The sequence below is a fragment of the Phodopus roborovskii genome, unplaced genomic scaffold (assembly GCF_943737965.1).
Source record: "Phodopus roborovskii unplaced genomic scaffold, PHOROB, whole genome shotgun sequence".
Classification (NCBI taxonomy): Eukaryota; Metazoa; Chordata; class Mammalia; order Rodentia; family Cricetidae; genus Phodopus; species Phodopus roborovskii.
Window position 1 is genome coordinate 20,073,188 of NW_026126558.1, and position 15,556 is coordinate 20,088,743.

A 15,556-nucleotide genomic window follows, 5' to 3' on the forward strand; every position below is an offset into this window, starting at 1 on the left:
TGTATTCAAGTCTACTACCAACCCCATACATTTTATACACACTAGCCCCTGACTCCAGAAGCACTCAAAACAGAGGTCTCAGTCCCAGATCAAAGGTCTGTGGCTGAAGTCACTTGCAGAGCAATTCATAACACCAGCTGCAGATGGAAATGCACCTAACTGGGAGTGGTGGTGCAGCCTTTAACCCCAGCACCAGCATGTGAGGCAGAGGCAGGCAGATCTTTAAGTTTGAGATCAGCCTGGTTCAGGACAGCCAAAGCTGTTACTCAGAGAAACTCCTGTCTTGAAAACAAACAGCTCAGCTGGGCGGTGGTGGCACACACCTTTAATCCTGGCACTCAGGAGGCAGAGGCAGGCTGATCTCTGTGAGTTTGAGGCCAGTCTGGTCTACAGAGAAAGTGACAGGACAGGCTCCAAAGCTACAGAGAAACCCTGTCTCGAAAAACCAAAACCAAACAAACAAAACAAAGAACAACATATGGCTTAACTGAACCAATTTTTTCACTTCCACTCAAGGGGTTTCTAGTGATAACTTCAGATACCCCAAAAATTCCTAACTCTTGCCCCCAAGATCCATTTAAGATCAGATTCAAGAAAAGCACTTCAGAGAGCCTTGAAGAACCTAGTGTGACACCCTCCTTCCCAGAAAAGGAGACATAGCCCTTCCCCAGCTCCAAGCCTCCGTCCCAAACCATTGGGAAACAGAAGGGACATGGGGTAGGAAGGTACCCAAATATCTGGGCTGTCTTAAGTCTCCTTTCTCTGGAAGCCTCAGGCCTGACTGTAGAGGGAGAGCTTAAAGAGTGCAGTTAAAAACCAACCAAGCCCTTCCCAGGATGCAGGTAAGGTAGGGCTCCTTTGGAGAAGCATGTAACACACACACACACACACACACACACACACACACACCACCACCACCACCACCACCACCATATTGTTGGCAGGCCTATATGGTGGAAAGGGAGACGGGCTGGCCCAAAAGGCAGGTAAAGCATCATCAGGTCTTTCACTAAGGGTCCTGCATTGGGTTAAAATACAAGTCTTGATAAGCAATAGAGCCAATCTACCAGGTCGTGAACTGTCTCCTCCTGCTTTGATTTGCATCTTTATCCTTACAGAAGCAAGAAGCTCTAGGAATTAGGAGTAGAAGAAAGGCAGAAAACACCCAGAGGAGGAAATTTATAAAAACAAAAATTTTAACAAACCAGCAGCCAGGGCAACTTTTGAGGGCAAAGAACTTTCTAGAAACACTCCTGTTACTGCTACATTTGTGGCTTGTCCTCAGTCCTCACTACCCTGTCCCCTGACTCAAAGGATGAAAAACTGGATAGAAAGGGGGGGGGGTTAAAAATGAAAAAACACAACCACCCGTCTATGTCACTGCCTGTGAAAGCAGGAACACAATGCTGCTGTCTCTCAACTTTCTTGGGGACCTGGATCCTGTGTCTGTAACAGTCATTTACCACACACAAAAAATAAAAACAATACAGCCCACTAACATCTGATTGCTGCTTCCCGAGAACCGTCTGGCAATCAACTTTAAATCACACAGAAAATAAATCTGACAGTTGTTGACTTGATAGTTTTGCTCCTTAGTCTAGATTTTGAAAGCAGCTTGCCAATGACCCCAGATTTCTGTCTGTGTCTCTCCCTCCTGGCAGTCTGAGGGAATCTCAACTTCTGTCTGTCTGTCTCTCAGTTTCAGTGGCTTCACAATGCAGGACAATGCACTCAGGACAGGACCAATAGTTTTAGGACTTACTGCGGTTGGCTCCTATGGAGGAATTCCCTGGCTTCGAGTCCATTAAATCGGGCTGCCCAGTTTCCCTATCACAGTTCTTTAACTCAGAGAGAAAGGACTGAGAGTCACAGCTATGCTGTGATTTCTAACAATAACCATTACAACCAAATTCTCATACCAGAGCCTGTGGACAACCCTATGAAGTTCAAGATAATGGAATCTGCCTTCCTGTTGTGTTTTGATGGTACCGCCCCCATACTGGTTAATTACAACAGCCTTGGGAACCAGAGTAGGCCAACAGGCCCAAACATTACAGCAATCGGCCAGACTAACAGCAAGCAACCATTTTAATCACAAATGAAAGCAAAAACCACAGCACATACTGTACTCCTTGAGGTTGCTACAGCGAGCATCAGGTGCATTTATTCTTGCAGTGCTGGCCAGCCGGGAGGCGGGGCTTAGAGAAGCTTCTGCAGATCAGACTCCCCACTGCCTTCTTGCAAGAAAAACTCAGGGCCTTAGGCTGGGAAGCAAGCTAGGAACTCTTCCAGGCACCAATGCAGACAGCAAGCAGGAACAGCAATTCCACACATCTTGGGAAGACACTGCTTAGTCACTTAAATATTTACTTTTAAAGATGAAACTTTTGCAACTGACTAAGTTGCCTAGGAGAGAGAGGGGGGGGAGAGGGGGAGAGAGAGTGAGAGAGAGAGAGAGAGGGAGAGAGAGAGTCTGCTTTGTGCCCTCAGGCATTCCCAAACTCTCACACTCCCAAAGCCTCCAAAAGATACACTGAAAGGAACAACAGTTCAGGCATACATGTGCAGACACAAGCACACACACACACCAGCATTAAGGAATATGGTCCATCAACACATGTGACCAAAACTTCAGTTTTAGTTCCTTTAAGAATCAGCCAAACCTCCATCAGCATGAAGAGACCAGTTCTATCAGTCTGCATTTACCGATTTATTCTAATAAATCAACCCTCTTTCAGGTTACCCAAAGTGAGCCAGGCCTGTCCTGGAAAAGTATAAAAGCCACCACTTTAAGCCCTAATGGTGAAGGCTGAAATCTCACTTATTTGAGCTCCTTGACACTAGGAAGTCCAATTGGCACTAAGTTTACATGGCAGTTAAATCCAGTCCCAAAACAGCAAGAAAGCACTTTGCTGTCCAGCCAGAACAAGCCAAAGAGGCCGTCTGGAAGCACCGTTTTCCTTGGGCCCTGCCTTTCCACTCTCCCTTAGCATTCACTTGTGCAAGGAAACCAAAATTAATGTTTCAGGTGCTTGGCAGTTGCATGCAGCTCATTGTTTTTGTTGTTTTCAGAGTCAGCAAGTTCCTTGTCAATCAAAACAGACTTTAGACGTGGAGAACCAGAGTTCCATTCCATAGACAGTAAGTATACCTACTGGGTGGAGGTGAGGAGGGAGGCAAGTGACCCATGCAGTAAGGACAGAAGGTCTTCAAGGCACTTAATTCCCTGCCGTTCCAAAAGAACTGCTTTCAAAGTGTACAAGTGCCTGGTTCCACCACCGACCCCATGTTGTTAAATAACACTTGTGTAATTAAATAAAAGACTCAGTGTGACCCCCAGCCCATTCTGAGAGCCACTTTACATGTCTTCTGAAAGCCATACTGGAAATCAAATGCAGACAATCTCTTTTGTCCTGTGACTTAGGAAAGGAAGGGGGAAAGTTGTTCTTGGCCTTCATAGCTGCACACTCTATAAGGAACCTTCGGGAACCCCTGGAAACTAGATGTCCACAAATACAGGTGTGCAAACATAAAGCATTTACCTCTCTACAGACCCCATTCTTGAAATCCTTAAATGATTAAGAATCTTGGTCTCCAGACCCCTCACAACCCATCACTGCCTGCCGTTTTCTAGGTCTGTGATTTAGAATTTCAGAATGCTGTGATAACAAGAAACAGGCTCCCAGTTCCCTACTGCAGCCTGTTACCTCGGAATGTCTATGCTTTCCTATTTAATGTAGTCTGGGCCACAGCACTCCAGCCCCAGCCCATTGGAACTCGTGATTTTTAGGGTTTCCCTTGAAAGCTATCCAGAAACCACAGCCATTAAAAGAACATGAAGGTTTGACACCTCCTGGATTTAGGAATGAGGGGACTCCAGGGGCCAACTCTACAAACTTGCACCTGCTGCTTGATGGCAAAGAAACAGTTACCCCCAGCTAGGGTGAGCTTCAAATTATACTCTATTTATTTAGTGACTTGTCTCCAAGGATCTCAAAGCATGAAATGAAGATGAAAATGACGTGTAACTTTCTCACTATCTCTCTTCAAGGCTTATGTCTGTTTGCCTTACTGTTCCTTGATGCCTTCCGCCAAGAAGGCCCTACTTGGCCAGAGCCTGAAGAGGCCTTCCCTGGGTTCCAGATGGGAAGTCTACACACTCTGTGATTATGTGCCAATGGCTTCAAAGGCTGATGATAAATGACACAAATGTAAAGGGTAGAAGTATCCTCCTGGATTCACCTGTTTATCAGTTACCTTTAAACCAGTTTAGCATAACGGTACCACTATGTCAGGCTGTTCAAACTCCCTTTGAGTGTGTCATGTATGAGCCATGGGCTTTCCCCTGAGGGCAAGATTCCCCATCATCATTACATAGGTATGTACAAGACAGAGAGGGCTGTTTTCCAGAAAGCTTGTTTCTTTCCAAGCCTACAAAAATGACTTGTGGGCTGACACTTTTTTTTTTCTTGTTGCTACCCTAACTTGGACATCTCTCCTCTTTAACTGGGTAAAAATCTTACCTCTTTCTTCGTAATGACCCCCCCCCAAATAAAAATAATAAATAAATAAATGCTTCACGGGATCTGACAGGAGAACAAACCAAAATTAGAGGGCAGCCAAGATGATCTCCATAGGTCCCCTGCAGCTCTATACTGATTCTCTCTTTAATTACTCCCCAAACAGGCACATTCTTCACATTGCTGCAAACTGACCAGCGATTTCTAACACTGTGTGTGTGTGTGAGAGAGAGAGAGACAGAGACAGAGACAGAGAGAAGAGGGTGTGTTCTAAATGAACAGAACCCAAAGTTCTCAGTGGCACCAGTATCCCAAGTATTAGGAAGGCAGGAACTACCCCCAAAACAGAATGAGTTGGAGAGGAAAGCGAGAGGGAATAGAAGGAACATACTTCCGTGCCCAGCAGACTCTAGCCACTCTCTCCCCAGGTAGGTTCCCACTGGAGTCTAGGAGTTCAAGTGCATCCAGCCTGCCCTTCCCCCACATGCCCCAAGAGAATGGGAAGTTCAGCCAAGACTCACAGCACCTGCCTCCAGCGCTAGGCCGGCAGCAAGCCGCGCTGCGGGGGAGGGAGGCTGCACTCACCTGGCACACAAAGCCTCCGTACACCTCGGGAGGAAGGAGGCACTCGGAGGTCCAGGGGCCACCTCTCCGGCCTGCGCGACAACGGGAGATTCCAGCGGCAGCGGAGCCCCGAACTTACCCACCCCAGGCGGCATTCTCCCCACCTCCCGCTGCCCCCCGGGCTCGGCGGTGGCGCAGGCTAGGAGCGAGGGGCCTGGCGGCAGGGGCGGGGCGCGCATGGTGGCGGCCCGGGCTGGCGATCTGCGGGCTGCCTGGGGAGGGAGGTCCCCCAGGCGCGGCGGGGATTCACCCACGGGGCGCGGCGCTGCGTCCCGGTCCCCGTCCCGGCCTGCCCGCCTCTCTCCTCCTCCTGCGCCGCCCGCCCGCCCGCCCGGAATCGCTTTATGTAAATGAAGCTCAACTCGCAGTTTGCAGCGCGCACCGCCCGAGGAAGGGGGGCGGGCGGGGCGGGGGGCCTTCGGGGATCCACATTACACAGCAACAAAGCGGAAGGTTAATTTGAAACTCACAGCCCCGCAGCCTCTCGGCTCCCCGGGCAAAGCCTGACATCTACAGTCGCGCTGGGCGCAGGCCGGACTGCTCAGGGTGGCCGCGCCCGCGTGCCTGCGGAGACCTGGGGACATAACACACGGGAGCAGGGCCGGGTCTGCTGGGCCCTGGCTCCCAGCACCGGCCTTGGAGGCAGGCTGGGCCGCACTCGCCCGGGGACAGGAGCCTTGGCTGGCCCGGCCTACACCAACCCGGGAACCGGCCCGGCAGGAACAAAGCCGCGTCCCCGAGAGGCACTGACCGCACCGCTCATCAAAAGTCAAGGCTGGCCTGGAAGAAACGGATGCGCCCTCAGCCACCGGAAAAAAAAAAAAAAAAAGAAGAAGAAGAAGAAGTAGAAGAAGAAGCAGTCGGGGCCTCTGAACTCCATCCATCAGTCTCTGGGCCCTGTCCACGTCAGAGCCAGGCCACTCTTAACAGGGGACTTTAGCCAATGTGGACAGGAATTTATTTGAAACCCACACCCATCCCATTAAGTGCTTCACAGAGAACTTCTGTTTTTCAGCTGCAGAAACTTGCGAAAACATCCCCTACTCTCCATTAAGAGTTTAAGGACAGTTTTCGAGGACAGAAGAGAAAAAGAAGAGAGGAAGAAATGACTAGAAAAAGATGAGCAGTTTGCAATCACCCGATTAAGGAAGGAGACTGCCCTTAAAAGCCACACAACATTTCAGAAAGGGCAAGAAAGGTGCCCGACTCAGGGAGAGTCTACCACCAGGATCAAACTGAACAAGGCCACCTCAACTGGTCAAAGCAACTGCTGGGCATGTCTAGGTTCCCCTAACTTCACCTTTTACATCCTATTATGTAGAGTCAGGCCCCTTGAAATCTCACCGGAAGTCTCCACTCCTCTCAGACAGAATTCCACCCTCCTCCTAAATCTAGTCTTCATTCTCAGCACAGAAAGAAAGACACCTGCTTTTTCTCTTTCAGAAAGCCAGCCACCCAGGCTGCCCCTGCAGCCGCGAGTCTTTTCCTACTGCACAATAATGAACCATGCAAGTGTTAGAAATATAATAAGCTCACCAGGCGAAGAGCAGAATGTATGGAATCGTATTTGCATTAAGCACGCGTTAACAGGGAGGAGAGGGGGATGCTTGGTTGGTGAAAACTACCATGTCCCCGTGTAGAAAGCATTTTTGGTACAATAGAATTCGGCTTCAAATTGATGTAAATACCTAACCTGTTGGGTGCAGACTAACCCCAGTCTATATTTTAGTACAAAAAAAGATTGCAATCCCTCCCCCCCCCCCAAGCTAGGGCCTTGGAAGAAAAGAATGGCCTTTGGGGAATCAAGTCGATTAGGGACAAAGAAGGGCAGAGGCCAAATTTAGTCAAACTTGGGGGTGGGGGTTTGAAGGGGAGAGCAGAGAGCAGAAAGGGGGGTGGAGGATGGTTCTGTAAACCAGAGTATGGCCACTGAAGAGCTGTTCCAGACTGCCTGACCTCGGGCTCAAGAACAGGTGGTGTTTTCAAAACACACTGTTATTTATGTTGGCCACATGAGTCAGGAACACCTTAAAGAAAACCAATTAATAATTTAATTGAAAAAGTGACTATGAATAATACATGAAGATGATGATGCCAGCAGTAAAACGTGGCCCTCCACTCAGATGCCCCTTGGAAATCTCTTTGGGAAAATACAGAATCCAGATCTTCACCCCTCACCTGGAAGCAACCCCATGGGCCTAGCTGATGAAGTAAAAACAAGAGGAGAATGTTTCTACTCCTAGAAAATTGACTTTTGCAGCTTTCTCTTGAGTTTTATTCATGGGACAGCCTCAGAATTTCATAATATGGTGAGTATGGGTGGGGGTGCAGGACACACATAAATACCTCCAACAAAATGGAAGCTAGGAAAACCGAAAGACAAGATCTAAAGTAATCTGAGACACTGAGGGGCTGGCAGAGGGGCTCTGCCTTGATTCTGCCAGTGTCCCAGGTCCTGGTGACAGGCCTTCTACACCTCAGAAGCCTGACAAGCAGAAAAGAGGGTGACCCTGATCCCTTTTCTTTATCTTAATCCTGCAATAGCTACAGGCATGGTGAGGCCTACTCAAGCCTGTCTTTGTTCCAGACAAAAATTTCACAGGTAAGCCATGGGCAAGTAGCCTACAGACTGAAGACCATAATGAATGAATACGCTGGATTGCAGAAAAGCTGGGGAGCTACCTCAGAGGTAGCTCATTTTCATCCTTAACCAAAGCAAGACCTCTTCAGAGGGAATTTGCAAAGCACACACTGACATATGGAACCATCAGTTTCTCTGAAATCCATTTTGCAAATTCTGTCCCCAAGCTCAGGACAGGGCAGCTGCCTGATGTTAAAACCCATGCCTGCCCAGCACTGACAGCCTAATGTTCTCGGCTGCATCCTGAACACAATGACAAATAAAGCCACCATCAGAAAAGGCAGTTCTTCCACAGTTCTCAAAGTCTTCCATCCCCAGACCCGTCTCATCTAGAAAGCCTGACTGGCAACAGTCAAAGGATAAATATTTAAAAATAAACCAGGAAATGAATGCTAGCCCCTTCTCTTCTCCTCCTCTTACCCATTCTCCAAGTCAGAGGTCTGCCCACTAATGCTTAGCTGGCTGATAAATTACAGTTCTCTAACCCAGCCAAACCTGCTCCCTGCCACCCCCATATTCACTGCCTAATGTTCTATCCCTTCACTTCGGCAAAGCTAAATATGATACCTGACTGAAGATACAGTAGATGTCAGCATTCCAGCCCCTCTTCAGGGCACAATTGGGTTTAGGTAGATGTGTGTAATTCTTCCAGATCATTCTATTTTTATTAAATTATATATCCACATTGATTTTAAAACTTGTGCTTAAATGATCTGGAGGCTTTAACCTAGGATGGAAGACAGAGACACACACAAACATGTCCCTCAAATAAATACAAATACATTTGGAACTGAATCTTACTCCATGGTCTGAGCTCACCCCACCAATACAAGGTAGTTTTATTTAAGGGCCAGGTACCTGCTGGGAGCCCCAGGCCTCCTGGGTATGATACGGAATACAGACCAACCTCCAGGAAACACAGCTATCGAAGAAGGATGGGATACCAGGAGGCCTACACAGACATTTTGTTTCACAATTCTCTGACAGGAATCTGGAGGCCTTCATGTACCATAGCAGTGCTAATTCTGTAGATTAATTTTTACCCCATCATAGATGGAATGTACCTAGTTTATTTACCTGCCCTTCCCAACCCACCTCCTAAACCATTCAATCACATATACGAGAAAGACAAATACGAGTCATCTGCCTTTGTAAGTCTATGACTCAAAAGAGTTTTCCCCAAATAATTTTAAATGGCAAAGCCCAGTCTCAAGGAAGCAAAAATACAGAAGATGCCTTAAAAAACAGTTTTAATGTTAGGCAAATAGGTCAGCATGGTCTCTCCTATTTTTTTTTTTTTTCTTTTTTGGAAACAAAAATATTTTTTCTGAAAGGGCAAAGAGAATTTGCCATGCAAGACTTTTATACCCAGGGGGATTTTTACATTTGCTTTTCCAAACCTCGAAATTGAGAATTTTAATGACAAGGCAGACAGATGCTTAAAGACAGCATCATCGAAGTCAAAGGTCTTCATGCTAAGGAGAGAGTGGTGCTTTGTTTGGGCCAAGGGGAGAAAAAAAGAGGCGGACTTCCCATTTTGTCCCTGAGCCATCCCCCAACTGTCTGACACATCCCTTCACAGTGGCCAGAAAACCACGGAATTCTTGGAGGGGACGGAAGTCAGGGCAGAAGAAAGGAAACAGGAAGCAAGAGAGGAAGAGAAAAGGGACAGGAGATATTATCTGTTTATATAAATCCTACTTTAAAAATAATATCAACCCAGTATCAATCCCACCTTACACCAACCAGTCTGCACTCCAGTTTCAACAGTGCATTCTATCAGACTCACAGCCATCCGTCTCAGATTTTTTCTTTCTTTTTAATGAGTAATTTCATGTAGGTTTCAATTCTCGCTTAACCAATGATCACTTTTAAGTAGTGGACAGGATACCAGAATATAAACAAAAGATGACCCTTTCACGCTTTACCCCGAGTAATGCTAGAATCCCATTTTTTTCAATTCATCTTTTCACTGCAGTTCATTTTTGTTGGAAATCTGTGCTAATCTGACTTCACAGTCGTCCCCCCAACCCCACCCCCAAGCTGAATTTTCACATATCCTCCAAGTCAGCCAGTGTTTTAGAATCTGGGTTTCTATTGACACTGTTCCAATCGCCAGTGAGGCCTACGGTGAAATGTGCTTCATGCTGTTCCGTTTGTCTCTCTGCGGACAAATAGAAACTGTGAAATTTAAAGAATGGATAAAAAAAAAATCTAAAACAAAGAGGTTAAAAAAATAGGACAAATGTTTTTGCTTTTGTGTCTCCCTGCCTGCAATTGTTTGGGGAAGCCTGCATTGACAATAACCATGGGCAGGCCATCTAAAGGCGATGCGCTCACAAGGGGACTCCTTGCCTGCTCCCTTTGGTCTGGGAGAAAAAGTACCTTAGCTCCGTTCTCCAGGAACAAAAGGCCGGGGCCATGGAAGGGGGGAGAGGTTACTGGGCTTTCACAGGGAGCCAAGTGTCAAAGCTGGTTCATTTTTCACCCTTCTTAGTTAGAAAACAGCTTAGGAACTTCCTAATGACTCCCTTTCCCTCTCTATTATTGCTAAACCTAAAAGGACAAAGCAATAACATATTTTATACACACATGTGAGCGTGTATATGGATATACATATGTGTATACATACACACGCAAACACACACTTTTAAAAACGTAAAACCCACTATCCCAGCAAAGGAAACACTTTGGGGCCTACATGAACCGCTTCCCACCTTCCTTCTCCTCGCCCTACTTATAGGAATAGGAGGTGCTGGGGGAGAGCATTGGGGGCAAGGCCTGAAAACAGCTTCTTTTTTCACAGCATGAAGCCAGATAATGCCAATTTCACATTCACAACTGAATTTAAATCTCAAAATCATCACTGAATGGTGGTAGTGTTTTTTTGTTTGTTTGTTTGTTGCTTATTTGGGGTTTAGGATTTTGTGTAAGAGTGAGTGTATGTGTGTGGGTGTGGGTGTGTGTGTTGTTCTTTTTTTTAAGGGGATATCCTAGAGAATTGGACACTAAGGATGTATTAACGCAGACAGACAAGGTATGGCAGGGGCCAGGGATTGGTGGTGCCACCAGGAAAGGAAGCTGGGATGAATCACTGCATGCCATGGAAATACTGGGGCAAGTGAGTGTAGGAGTGTTTAACCAGATTAACACATTGGAAGTATCTTCCCAGACAGGCAAAACCCTAGGCCAAAGCAAAGACATTCGACCCCCAAGCCAGACCTGACTACTCAGGGAACACACACACACACACACACACCTTCGAAAAGCAGGCACAGGGCTCTGAGCAAACAGCAAGGTCACAGGGAAGGATGAGAGGGTCCCGCAAAGAAGCACAATAAACACTCAAATATGAACGGAAATGACATCAGCAAAGTGAAGGACCTGTTTACTGCAGATCAAAACAAAACAAACTTCCAAACCTTTTGTGTACACAAGAGAACTCTATAAAAAGCCTTGCTAAATGTCACTAGGGTCTACACATCGGCATCCCAATTAGAAAACACATGCTCGTTACTAGGGGTGGGGTTGTTGATGGAAGGAAGATGAAGGTAGGGAGATCAATCCCAGCTAGGGCCAAAATGCCAGTTGCTGGTTACCCCCTCTGCTGAGTCTTATTATTTATTGGTGTTTATAATCTGAAAGCCATGCTCTATGTTTCACTTACTACAAGACCAGACAGCGTTGTCTAATGAGGCAACATTACAATCAGCTTGTAATGCTGAATTTTTAATGCTGCCAAGGATTCTGTTACATAATAATATGAAAAACAGAAGCTGAAAGTGGGGTCACAGTGACAGGACCTCTCTAGTGCCACTAGCCTGGCTTCCTCTGCCTCCGCCCACTACCACTTTCTTATTTGAAATCAACTCTCCATCCCTAGACAGGAGGTCGATATGGAAACCAAGAGGATTTCTTAGGAAATCCACACTTTTCATTATTTTGAAATATCTTACCCAAAGTTCTATGTCAAGAGTTTGAATTCTAGCTTATCTGGGGTCAAAGGTCTAAAATGAAATTTATTCCTTCTTGAAGGTGGGGGTATGGGGGCTGAAGAGACAAAGAAGAGAGGGAAGAGGACGGCTTATTTTTAAGCAAATCAAGTCATTTTTAAAAAACAAAAATACAATCCCAGAAGGAGAAAGAACTAGTGGGGGGGGGGTGGAAAGGTGGAGCTGGCCGCCCATATTCATAGCTGCTGTTCTCAGCTTACACTGGAGTAATTTAAAAGCATACATACAGCCGCGTTGCTTCTCTCTGTAATACCCCAAGACTGTAAATCTATAACCACTGCAATGATTTAGTGATTAAAAACATGATAACATATTGTGTAACTGCAAACCACAGAACCCTTGCCAACTCTCCTCCAAGATAAGGGGGGGGGATGTTCAGAAAATGTGCTGTTTGCAGGGATCTTCCTCAACTCAAAAGATTTTAATGAAAGGACCCATACAGTAGACAACCTCAAAAGGGTGAGGGATTCTACATGAAGACAGAAAAGAAAGGGTAAAGGGGGTGATGGGGGAGGCTAGTTTTATGCTGGATTCTTTTCCTTGTACTAACAAATTACGACCTAAACATGCCTTCTCCCTTCTCTCCTCCTTCTCTTTTTTAATGGTTTGTTGTAACTGGAATGACTGGTCTTGTGCACTGTCTTGCATATTCAAAGCTGCTTTGTAATAGCATCTGAAGACCCCACCTTATTTGCCTGAACTCAATGGGTTTTTTTTTTTTTTTTTCCTCCCCTTCCTCCCTGGTTTTGTTTTGGATTTCATATTGTAGGTTTTCTAGTGTCACTGGGAGCCCCCTGTCTATGCAGTCAGATGAAGGCCCTGATGTCTTTAAGCTACTGAGCTAACACCTGAGAGGGAAGCACAATTTTGTAATGTGGCAGGAGAAGCCTAACACACACACACACACACACACACACACATCAAAGCAGCTGTAGGGGTTTGGCCTCTGAGCAGCTGACCTGACCCCATTCTGTATATTCTTTTATTTCCCCATTGCAGGATTCCTGCACCTTGGGTCAGATTAGTACTCAATGTGACCCTGAGGAGGAAGCCAGTCACCAAGCCCTGGAAAACTGTTCCATATTTAATGGGGGTGCGGGGGTGAGTGCAAATACATTCAGAAACCACACACACACACACACACACACAGAGAGAGAGAGAGAGAGAGAGAGAGAGAGAGAGAGAGAGAGAGAGAGAGAGACAAGCTGTCAGGGCTACCAGACCATAAATAAGATCAGCTCCTGCCCAGCTTTCTCAACCCAAATCACTAAGGGCCTAAACTCTCCTTGTGTTCCCACCACAACCAAATCTTCATGCCTACAGCTCTAACCACCAACATACACATAACACAAGCACTCCTTCCAAGACTCTGTGTTTTAAAAGTCCACAGATCTGAATAGTCTCCTCTCTGGACCAGAGCAGGGCAGTTTATTCAGAGAAATCAATAGGAAAGAGCATTTGCAAATATTTATATAAGCCCAGTGTGTTTCAGCATTAAGTAATTAAAAACTAAAGCCCAGGGAGGGGGGAAGGGAGGAGACAGACAAGAGGAAGGCTGCTGGCCTCCACTGCTTTCCTGCCCACACCTCATCTCCCCAAACCACAACCCTTTCAAAAATGACTTCGTGTACACTTTTTGCGAAATCCTGTTCCAAACCATTTCAAAATAATCTCCAAATATGGATTCACCTACCACCATTCAGGACTGACTGTAAGATAACTGTCTTCTGTTCTCTCTCTCTCTCTCTCTCTCTCTCTCTCTCTCTCTCTCTCTCACACACACACACACACACACACACAAGCTCGTCACTCTGGCTTTTGATATTGCTTTAGTCTCTAATACGTTACTCTTTTATATTCCTACCTCTACTTGTACTAGTTTAAAAAATCGAACAGAACATCATGACAAGAGGAAAGCTGAAGCAGTGATTCGATAACCCAACACCCACCCGTGAAGTGCTAGGGTAGTTCCTACTTCCCTCCAACTCAGGATACTTACACTTTGGGGACTCAGCATTTAAAATCCACACATGTAAACAAATGCGCGCGCGCACACACACACACACACACACACACACACACACACACACACACACTCTCCAGGAAAATAAAGGGGTTATAACATGAGCCACTATGGAGTGAATTTCCCCTATATTGTTCTGGAAAGCCAACCAGTAAATTCTGGCTATTCTGTCTCTAAGTCTGTTGGAAGAAGCCGACCAAGGCACTGGAGCACTCACACTGCAGGTATTATAGAAATTTACAGTAAATGTAGATACAAGATTGCATCACATTGCCCTATTGATTATTCAGATTCATCAATCTCTCCTCTACCATTTCCCAAGCTTCTTTTCCCAGGATCTGTGAAAAAGTTGGCCAGTAACTAGCCATGCATCCAAAGCAGGTACAAAAAAAAAACATAATAAAGAAGAAAAACACAATTAATCCTCAATGCCCCCAAAGGGCTTGAGCCTTTCTTAAAATTCCAAAGTGAATTTATATTCTGTAATTTGCATTAGAGCCACCGTATGTCATATTCTTCAAAGGTATTTAACAAGCCCTCCTTTTAAAAGTCACCAACAGAAGACCAGAAAATGGGAATCAGTTTCCTCCTTCCATATAATCCTTAGATCAAGTTTCAATAATTGAAACCAATAAAAATTGACATATTTCCCCTACTTCAAAGTAATGAGAGGGAAAAGTTAAGAGTGGGTGATTTTTGAAGCACTCATAACCAAAGAATTTGCCACAGTCAAAGGAATTGCACATTTCCCACAAGTCAGGTTCCGAGCAACAGATTCATTCACAAAGTAAAAAATATTATTTTAATAGCTTCAAACACAATTAAAGTGCACTGCATAAAACACTCAGACCTACCCTCCAACTGACATGCAAAAGATTCTATACATTAAAATGTATATCGTAAAATTAAGAGCGAGCTTTTTTTTTTTTTTTTTTTTTTTTTTTTTTTTTTTTTTTTTTTTTTGCATCTAGTGGAGTAGGGCGAGGGGTCAGAGAGGGGAACTCAACGTAAACAATCCCAGTTTCGCATGAGCAAGAGAGAGAGAGAGAGAGGAGAGAGGGAGAGAGAGAGGAGAGAGGGAGAGAGAGAGAGAGAGAGAGAGAGAGAGAGAGAGAGAGAGAGAGAGAGAGAGAGAGAGAGAGAGAGAGAGAGAGAGAGAGAGGGAGGAATGGGAAAAAAAAAAAAAAAGTCCTCCGATCCGATGTTTGCCTCTCAACTCAGCTGGCCGAGGAGGCCGGCAGGCAGGGTTGGCTCCGGCCCTGACCGGCAGCGCGGCCCCGACCCCCGGGAGCCCCTAGTGTCCAGGGCGCAGCCCCCTTTGCGCGTTCCTGGCGCTGCTCACCCGGCCTGGCAGAGAGCGCCCAGGTAGAGCTCGGCGCGGCCGCCTCGCCCCCTCCCGGACCCCGGACTACCACCGAGCTCCGCGGCCCCCGGAGCGGCCCCGCGAGGAAGGCAGGCGCCCGGCCGGCGGGGCCGCTCCGGGCCGGGCGCGCGCTCCACCCAGGGCCCCGGCACCGCTCGGGGTGGGGCGCAGTGGGGGGGGCACTCTGCACTGGGACCCCCACCCCCGACAGTCACCGCCTTTGTCTGGCCGCGGGGACCCGGGGCCGCGCGCCTCCTCCTCCCGGGCCCCGCACCCCGGCCGGCCCTGCCCTGCCCGGCGGCGCCTCTAAAGTCCCCGCGCGGGCCTCGCCCCGGGCGCCTCCACCCTCCCGGGGGTCGCCGGCGGCTGCGC

General features: G+C 46.9%; 1 protein-coding gene across 4 annotated transcripts in view; it reads right to left on the reverse strand.

The window, feature by feature from the left end:
• Positions 1-15,556, reverse strand: part of Zfhx3 (zinc finger homeobox 3) — a 277,462-nt gene that overhangs the window by 232,846 nt on the left and 29,060 nt on the right. For 2 of the 4 annotated variants that reach the window (XM_051201515.1, XM_051201512.1), the window contains exon 1: positions 5,106-5,244. The exons of the other annotated variants lie outside the window; for them this stretch is intronic. The gene's annotated coding sequence lies outside the window, so the exon portion shown is untranslated. Of the gene's footprint in view, positions 1-5,105; positions 5,245-15,556 lie in introns of those variants that run through there. 4 annotated transcript variants of the gene reach the window in all.